The following is an 8,899-nucleotide window of genomic DNA, read 5'->3' as shown; positions in this document are numbered from 1 at the left end:
GGGTGAGGAGAGGGGGGGTGTTAAGGTGGGTCGCCGAAAACGGAGATTCGAACTCAAAAGGCGGGCTAGGATCCGTCCATGGTGTGGCACCAAGAGAGAATGGCGAGACGACCCACTGTGGCTCGGTGTGGCGTCGAGAGAGTCCTGTTAGGCGGCTTAGGGCAGGGAGGAAACCGGAGATGGGGGGGAGGGAGGTGCAAACCTGGACTGTTAGGCGAGCGGCTTACTCCCGACGTTTACCCGCTGGACCTAGTCCAGTCTCCGGCAATGCTCCGGCACAGAGAATGCTGGCCTGGCGTGACGGCCTGCTCCTGCCCGGTGTGTGGCGGTCGCGCCAGCAGTGTTTCTCGTGTAGCATGCGAGCGTTGCCGGTGTCGTCGGGAGCCGGGATATGTTCTCGAACAAAGTTACCTGAGCGAGTGTGCCTTTCTCCCTGTCGTCAGCTCGGGTCTGGTCGAATTGGGCCGGTGGCGCCGAAGAAGTTACCACCGGAGACCAGGGTCCAGTGGCTAGAGCCGGGCCCAACGGCTATTGCCGAGTACCTTCCTCCGATGCAGGAAGAAGGTGTGTTCAGTCCCGCGGAAATCGTACGGCGGGTGCCGAATTTACCAGTGGCCAGCCGGGTCCAGGAGCTAGAGCCGGATTTGTCGGCTACTGCCGGGTAACCTACTTTGGATGCGGGTGCTGGCGTGGTCGGCCCCGCGGAAATCGGACGGCAGGCGCCGAAGATACCAGCGGCGAGCCGGGTCCCGGAGCTAGAGCCGAGCCCATCGGCTATTGTTGAGTAGCCGTCTTTGCCGGCAGAGCTGGCGTTTTCAGTCTCGTCGAAATCAGACGGCGGGCGCCGAAGTTAACAGCGGCTAGCCGGGCCCCAGAGCTAGAGCCGGACCCAGGGACTAAAGCCCAGCGGTGTGCTTCCGGTTGGGCGTTTGCGTTTTCAGTCTCGCGGAAATCGGACGGAGGGCGCCGAAGTTACGTTTTTGCCAGCCGGGTCCAGTAGCTAGAGCCGGGCCCGGGGACTAGAGTCTCCGCGTCGGCCCTCCGACCCAGAGTGCTTCTGTTTCAATCTCGATCCAAATCGGACGAGGGGTACGGAAACGGCACAACTTAACCCGGGTCCAGGGGCTAGAGCCGGGCCCGGCGACTAGAGTCCCCGCGTCGGCCTTCGGCCCAAGTGCTTCCGTTTTCATTCTCGTCCAAATCGGATGGAGCGGTACCGAAACGGCGAAACGTAACCCTGACTCCCTTGCAAGTGCCTGGTCCGGTAACCTATTGTCCTTCAAGGCTCTCAGACCTGAAAGGAATTGGGAGGCAAGTTCGGCATTCTGGCCGAAATCGAGCGCCGGAGTGTACCTTTTTCCAGAACTGGGACATGGTACATCAGGGGTTTTCGTGCTTAGACCACAGCACAGCGAGAGCTGGGCGACCATTTGAGCTCAATTTGCACGAAGTGACGACATCACCTTGACCCATTCGATATATATAGGGGAGACCTGGTGTCTGTGGCACCTTTCTCGTGGGTAACCTGCTGTCTTAGGGGACCATGCGAGGGAGACTACTGACAACTACCTGCGTCTTGGCGACATTCTAAGTCTCGTTGTTGCCAGAGGGAAGGAGCAAATGTTTTCCATTGTTTTGGTGCGTTGGCTACTTTCCCTTCCCCCATTCCACGGTGTTGGTTCTCGGTTCCGGTGCGGTAGCGAACTGTTTGCCGCAGACGTTTACCGGAGTAAATGGGGAACCAGCCTTTTACCTGTCGCGGGGTACATATGCCGAGGTATTTGGAGTCCGGTGTGTGAGTGACCGACCATTGCGTTCTGTTAGACATACGTAACATTAGGCGAAGGCGGCCCTCCTTGCACATGTCGTGTGGTTCCAGAGCCAGGCATCTCGGGTCCGGTGTGCGCGTGCGACCGATCTTGTTCATGTGTTAGACATACGTAACAGTGGGCGAAGACGGTCGGCGAAACTCGCGCATGTCGTGTGGTCCGAGATGGCCTTCCATGCACATTAGATATAGCTATATAAAGGGGGAGACGCGGTGGCTGGCTGACAACTACCGGCGTCTTGGCGACATTGTGTCTCGTTGTCGCCAGAGAGAAGGAGCAAATGTATTCCATTGTTTTGGTACGTGGGCTCCTTTCTCTTCCCCCACTGTTAGGGTGCTGGTTCTCGGTTCCGGTGCGGTAGCGAACTGTTTGCCGCAGACGTATACGGAGTAATTTGGGGAACCAGACGGTGTTTTGCCCTGTCGCGGGATTGGATCACAGGTTCTGGGTTCCGGTGCGGTTGCGAACTGCTTCTCGTTCACCGGCGCCAATGCGGAACCTGCCTGTCTGTAGCGGGGCAAATGCCACATAGGCTGAGGTATTTGGAGTCCGGTGTGGGAGTGACCGACCATTGCGTTCTGTTAGACATACGTAACATTAGGCGAAGGCGGCCCTCCTTGCAACATGTCGTGTGGTTCCAGAGACCAGGCATCTCGGGTCCGGTGTGCGCGTGCGACCGATCTTGTTCATGTGTTAGACATACGTAACAGTGGGCGAAGACGGTCGGCGAACACTCGCGCATGTCGTGTGGTCCGAGATGGCCTTCCATGGACGTTAGATATAGCTATATAAAGGGGAGACTCGGTGGCTGGCTGAACCTACTCCGGCTGTTCTTGCGGACAATTGTGTCTCGTTGTCGCCAGACAGAGAGAAGGAGCAAATGTATTCATTTGTTTTGGTGCGTGGGCTCCTTTCTCTTCCCCCACTGTCTAGGGGCGGTTCTCGGTTCCGGTGCGGTAGCGAACTGTTATGCCGCAGACGTATACCGGAGGTAATTGGGGAACCAGACGGTGTTTTGCCTGTCGCTGGATTGGATCACAGGTTCTGGGTTTCCGGTGCGGTTGCGAACTGTCTTCTCGGTTCACCGGCGCCAATGGGTGAACCTGCTGTCTGTCGCGGGGCAAATGCCACATAGGCTGAGGTATTGGAGTCCGGTGTGGTGAGCGACCGACCCATTGCGTCTTGTTAGACATACGTAACTTGCAGGCGAAGGCGGCCCTCCTCGCACATGTCGTGTGGTTCCAGAGCCCAGGCACCTCGGGGTCCGGTGTGCGCGTGCGACCGATCTTGTTCATGTGTTAGACATACGTAACAGTGGGCGAAGACGGTCGGCGAAACTCGCGCATGTCGTGTGGCTCGAGAATTGCCTTCAATTCCTCCCTGGAGTGAGTAGTTTGTTTCGGCAGCAGCTCTCTCTCCACACAACCCCCCATCATCCTCCTTCCCGCAAGAGCATGATCCCGATGCTCGATGCAAACTGAGAACTGTCACTGCACACGCTGCGGCATCTCGGGTCCGGTGCGCGAGGCGAACTTGCATTCTGCTAGACATACGTAGCATTAGGCGAGAGCGCCCGTAATCGCGCACGTCGTGAGGCTCGAGAGGCCTTCAAAGCAGCGCCTCTGTATTGTGTCACGACGATTCCTTCCGATCTCCGTGCGATCACTTCTCCAGCCTACGACTGCACATCGAGTCAGCTATCGATCGGTCTGTGTGCATGCGGAACAGAGCACCAACCTTCTTCCATGTCATGGGAAGGCTGAACAAAAACACTGGCGTCGCCTCTCTCCACCAACGAGGAGGCGACAAACCACACGGCACCTCGGATGCATTTCGACGGTTCCTTTCATATAAAGGGGTGACGCCGAGGAAAATAAGACTCGCGTCCCTACCAAAACGAAAAAGACCACCACCACCACCTACTCACTTACTACTGCTCCTCCTCCTGTTTTTCCAGCTTGCCGTGTTGAATGACGACAATGACGAGCAGGAGTAATCTCGGCGGGGTAGTTATGATCGTTCGTCCACGCGGAGTAACTGCTCTCCTCCGCCTCTGTTCGTCTAACGTATCGACATAACGCCATACTGTCGGGCTGCTAGAGAGTCCATAGTGAGATTTAACTTGCAAAGCAGGATTAAAACGCAAAACCGAGGGGAGCGAGGGGTGTGTGTGTGTGTGTGTGTCTTGTGTACTATATATCAGTAGTACTGTTGAGCTACCTGGTTGATCCTGCCAGTAGTCATATGCTTGTCTCAAAGATTAAGCCATGCATGTGTAAGTACAAGCCGAGTTAAGGCGAAACCCGCGAATGGCTCATTAAATCAGCTATGTTTCATTGGATCTGTAAACCCACTTACTTGGATAACTGTGGTAATTCTAGAGCTAATACATGCATCACGTCTCTGACCCGCAAGGGAAGAGCGCTTTTTATTAGTTTCAAAACTGGTCGGGCCTCGGTCCGTTAACCCACCCGTGGTGAATCTGAATAACTTTTTGCTGAGCGCACGGTCTCCGCACCGGCGCCGCATCCTTCAAGTGTCTGCCTTATCAGCTTTCGATTGTAGGTTATGCGCCTACAATGGCTATAACGGGTAACGGGGAATCAGGGTTCGATTCGGAGAGGGAGCCTGAGAAACGGCTACCACATCTAAGGAAGGCAGCAGGCACGCAAATTACCCACTCCCCGGCACGGGGAGGTAGTGACGAAAAATAACGATGCGAGACTCATCCGAGGCCTCGCAATCGGAATGAGTACACTTTAAATCCTTTAACGAGGATCTATTGGAGGGCAAGTCTGGTGCCAGCAGCCGCGGTAATTCCAGCTCCAATAGCGTATATTAAAGTTGTTGCGGTTAAAAAGCTCGTAGTTGGATCTCAGTTCCGGACTGACGGTACAACCGCCTGGTGCTTACTGTCACGCTCCGAACAGCTAACTAGCCCCCGCCGGCTTCGCACGGGGTGCTCTTCATCGAGTGTCCCGAGTGGCCGGCACGTTTACTTTGAAAAAATAGAGTGCTCAGAGCAGGCTACTTTAATGGCCTGAATGTCTATGCATGGAATAATGGAATAGGACCTCGGTTCTATTTTGTTGGTTTTCGGAACCTGAGGTAATGACTAATAGGAACAGGCGGGGGCATTCGTACTGCGACGCTAGAGGTGAAATTCTTGGACCGTCGCAAGACGAACTACTGCGAAAGCATTTGCCAAGGATGTTTTCATTAATCAAGAACGAAAGTTAGAGGTTCGAAGGCGATCAGATACCGCCCTAGTTCTAACCATAAACGATGCCAACTAGCGATCCGCCGGCGTTATTCCCATGACCCGGCGGGCAGCTTCCGGGAAACCAAAGTCTTTGGGTTCCGGGGGAAGTATGGTTGCAAAGCTGAAACTTAAAGGAATTGACGGAAGGGCACCACCAGGAGTGGAGCCTGCGGCTTAATTTGACTCAACACGGGGAACCTCACCAGGCCCAGACACCGGAAGGATTGACAGATTGAGAGCTCTTTCTCGATTCGGTGGGTGGTGGTGCATGGCCGTTCTTAGTTGGTGGAGCGATTTGTCTGGTTAATTCCGATAACGAACGAGACTCTGGCCTATTAACTAGTCGACGGATCTCCAGCAATTGGTGTCCAGTTCGCAACTTCTTCTTAGAGGGATTAGCGGCAATTCTAGCCGCACGAGATTGAGCAATAACAGGTCTGTGATGCCCTTAGATGTTCTGGGCCGCACGCGCGCTACACTGAAGAGATCAACGTGTTCTCCCCCTCCGAGAGGAGCGGGTAACCCGTTCAATCCCCTCATGATAGGGATTGGGGCTTGCAATTGTTTCCCATGAACGAGGAATTCCCAGTAAGTGCAAGTCATCAGCTTGCGCTGATTACGTCCCTGCCCTTTGTACACACCGCCCGTCGCTACTACCGATTGAATGATTTAGTGAGGCCTTCGGACTGGCGCTCTTGGATGTTCTACCCCTCGCGTCTCGGCGCAAGGGGTTCTCGCCTCGAGCTGACGGAAAGATGTCCAAACTTGATCATTTAGAGGAAGTAAAAGTCGTAACAAGGTTTCCGTAGGTGAACCTGCGGAAGGATCTATTACAGTTTGTGACGCGAGAGCTGCAACCATCGGCTCGTCGTCGTCGTTCGAGTATTCTTCAATGCGAAGAAGGCAAGGGTAGCCTTGGGAGCCGCACCCAATTGCCGTGGGAAAGGAGAAAGCGGATAAACGGCGGGGAGATCAACACCCACTGTGAGACAATAACAGGTCTGTGATGTCCGGACTGACATGACATGTCAGTCAGTCCGACCGGGCGCAGGTCACAGTCCTAGCGCCGTATACTGCTTTAGAGTCATCTGTTGGGCCTCGCGACACCCGTCACCGACATCTTTCTTCCTTGTCCCCGGTCGCTCAGTGGCTTCCGGCACCCACACCATAGAGAGAAAGCAGCAGGCGAAGACGCTACTGCTCCTCTCGTTGGACAGGGCCGGCGCCTGCTACTCTGGCGGCGTCTAGTGCTGGGTTTTCCTTGACACGCTTCCCAGTGGGCCCCTCCCTCCCCCGCCTCACTCTACTGTAACGTAAATGTACGTGTGCGGCAGAGGAGGAAAAAGGGGGAGAGAGAAAAAAAGCATTTTATGTGTCTTCTAACCAAAGTCGGGCTCTTACCAGCCCTAATCAAACCCCCCATACATTACGTCCTCCTATGATGAGAGTGATAGACGGGCCGACAGGCCTTAATAAAAACATATACAACTCTTAAACGGTGGATCACTTGGCTCGTGGGTCGATGAAGACCGCAGCTAACTGCGTGTCGGTATGTGAATCGCAAGAATACCAGATACATCGACAAGTCGAAACGCACATTGCGGCGGCAGTCCTGATATGTGCTACTGTCGCCACTCCTGCGCGAGGGTCGGAACTAACATCCATCGGGCGAGTAAGCTGTTGCGGGCCTCCATATTCTGCTCTTTGGCAGGCTCAACGATGCGCTTTGGCCTGCTCTGGGGAACGACGCCCGCCACTGCCCCCCGAATGAGAAGGCAGGAGGCAAACCGGGAGTCCCCCTAATTAGTTTGACAAACGAGCCCCTAGCACACCTCATCATGCTGTGAAAGAAAGACGCTTTTTCGTCCTATTTCTGCCAACAGAGGCCTGCCGCCCTTTGAGTGAGAAAACACTCGACGTCTGCTGCGGATCCGATTGTCCCACAGTACGTGCAGCAAGCGAAAGCCCGCCAGTTTGTCCACCCCCTCCGTGGACGGGACGGCACTAGACACAAGGGGTATGGCTAGAGGACGGGTCGGAAGCGACATGCACTGCGTCCGCCGCTCCAGAGGTAGTAGTGTGCCAGGGCAATTGAACGCTTGAGGAACCTCCCGCCTATCACACACATCTCTACGGACCGACTCAACCGGATTTCATTTACTTTGGCCTAGCAGAATCGACAGAGAGGATGAAGAAAATGGTGCCAATAACGCTCCATGAACGAGTAAATTACACCAGTACACAGGTGCATGTATGAGAGGAGAGGCGTGTGCGCACAGAAGTAGTCTATACTACTACTGTTGTTATTATTATTGTTACAATTTCGTTTGGCATGTGTGCACCCTAGTGGTAGCCGCTGCCACAGTTGTCGGGGCCTATAAGCAACGCTTGCTGAAACCGAAGTGACGGCGTGTCTGGCGCAAGCCGTCAGACGGCCAAATTCGGATTTTCCAGTGCGTTGGCTGGGGGGACAGTAACAGCCGTGGCATCATCAGCAGCAGCCGCTGTGTTTGTTGCTGGTGTGGTGCGAGGGAGCGACCGCCTGTCGTCATGACGGAGGAGGTGCTGCTCCCGTGCTGTGCTTTGCCCCTCAGCAAAAGGCGTAGCCAGAGTGCTCGGCCGACGGGTGGCGTCCCTTGATTGATTCAAATCAAAATGTGTGTGACTGTGTGTGTGTGTTTTTGCGCCGAGACCGCCCCTCCGAGCGATGATCGATGATCAAATAAAATTTTTAAACCACCAGCGCACGAAAAAAAAACCCACCGTCGACCTCGTGTCGGGAGAGACCTACCCGCCAAATTTAAGCATATTAATAAGCGGAGGAAAAGAAACCAACAGGGATTCCCTTAGTAAGGGCGACTGAACGGGGAAGAGCCCCAGCGCATAACCTCGTGTCTTAACCGGCACGAGGGGTGTTGCGTTTCGGAGGGTCCGGCACGCCTACCCGTCCCATACCGCCTAAGTCAAGCTTGAAAGCGGCCACTACCCATGGAGGGTGACAGGCCCGTGTGGCGGCGGCCCGCGAGGGCATAGATGGGGCGGTCGGAAAGGGCCTCTCTGTAGAGTCGGGTTGCTTAATAATGCAGCCCAAAGCAGGTGGTAAACTCCATCTAAGGGCTAAAGATGACCACGAGACCGATAGAGGACAAGTACCGTGAGGGAAAGTTGAAAAGAACTTTGAAGAGAGAGTTCAAGAGTACGTGAAACCGTTAAGAGCCAAACGGGTGGAACCTCGAAGGTCGAACTGGGGGATTCAAGCTCGTCGGCTGTCGGCTGGGTGGGGACGTAACAAAGCGACCCAGGAATACTTGGGCGTGCCTCCACCCACGCCGGCGTCGGCGGGCGTATTTCGCCTCACAGTAGGTCGCCGCGACCCGTTGCTTTTGGGGACCGTCGAAGGCCCGGACGGAGTTGGTTACCCTACCGGCTGGGGATGCGGCTTCGGCTTCTCCTCTTGTCCGGTGGGCGAAACCGCCGGTTGTCCTGGCTGCCCTGCGACGGTCGTAGAGACGAGCCCCTCCCATTCGTGGGGGGCGGCTCTCGCGGCGTGCAAAAGTGTCGGTGATCCACCCGACCCGTCCTTGAAACACGGACCAAGGAGTCTAACATGTGTGCGAGTCAGTGGGCGCACTAAACCCAGAGGCGTAATGAAAGTGGACACGGGTTCGGCTGTCGCCTCGTGTGGCAGCCGGACTTCAGGGCCGATCCCTCACCGGTTGCCCTCGCCTCTCTCCCGCGTCTCGGTAAGCCGGGTGAGCTATTTTCCCCCGGCCGCTGCTGCGGGGCTCGGGGGGAGGCGGGGTGCGAT

General features: G+C 55.5%; 3 non-coding genes across 3 annotated transcripts in view; all 3 read left to right on the top strand.

Moving 5' to 3' along the window:
- The first annotated feature begins 4,046 nt into the window (after positions 1-4,046).
- Positions 4,047-5,923, top strand: LOC138362610 (small subunit ribosomal RNA). Its single transcript, XR_011227818.1, has one exon. It is a non-coding gene; the product is annotated as a small subunit ribosomal RNA (ribosomal RNA).
- A 655-nt stretch (positions 5,924-6,578) lies between these two features.
- LOC138362609 (5.8S ribosomal RNA) lies at positions 6,579-6,742 on the top strand. The gene has a single exon (XR_011227817.1). It is a non-coding gene; the product is annotated as a 5.8S ribosomal RNA (ribosomal RNA).
- Positions 6,743-7,857: 1,115 nt separating this feature from the next.
- Positions 7,858-8,899, top strand: part of LOC138362611 (large subunit ribosomal RNA) — a 4,444-nt gene continuing 3,402 nt past the window's right edge. Inside the window, exon 1 of the ribosomal RNA XR_011227819.1 lies at positions 7,858-8,899. This exon is cut by the window's right edge and continues 3,402 nt beyond it. This is a non-coding gene — a ribosomal RNA (large subunit ribosomal RNA).

The sequence above is a fragment of the Procambarus clarkii genome, unplaced genomic scaffold (assembly GCF_040958095.1).
Source record: "Procambarus clarkii isolate CNS0578487 unplaced genomic scaffold, FALCON_Pclarkii_2.0 HiC_scaffold_2118, whole genome shotgun sequence".
NCBI lineage: Eukaryota > Metazoa > Arthropoda > Malacostraca > Decapoda > Cambaridae > Procambarus > Procambarus clarkii.
Note: the sequence above shows the minus strand (reverse complement) of the source record. Positions and strands in the feature narration are given on the sequence as shown.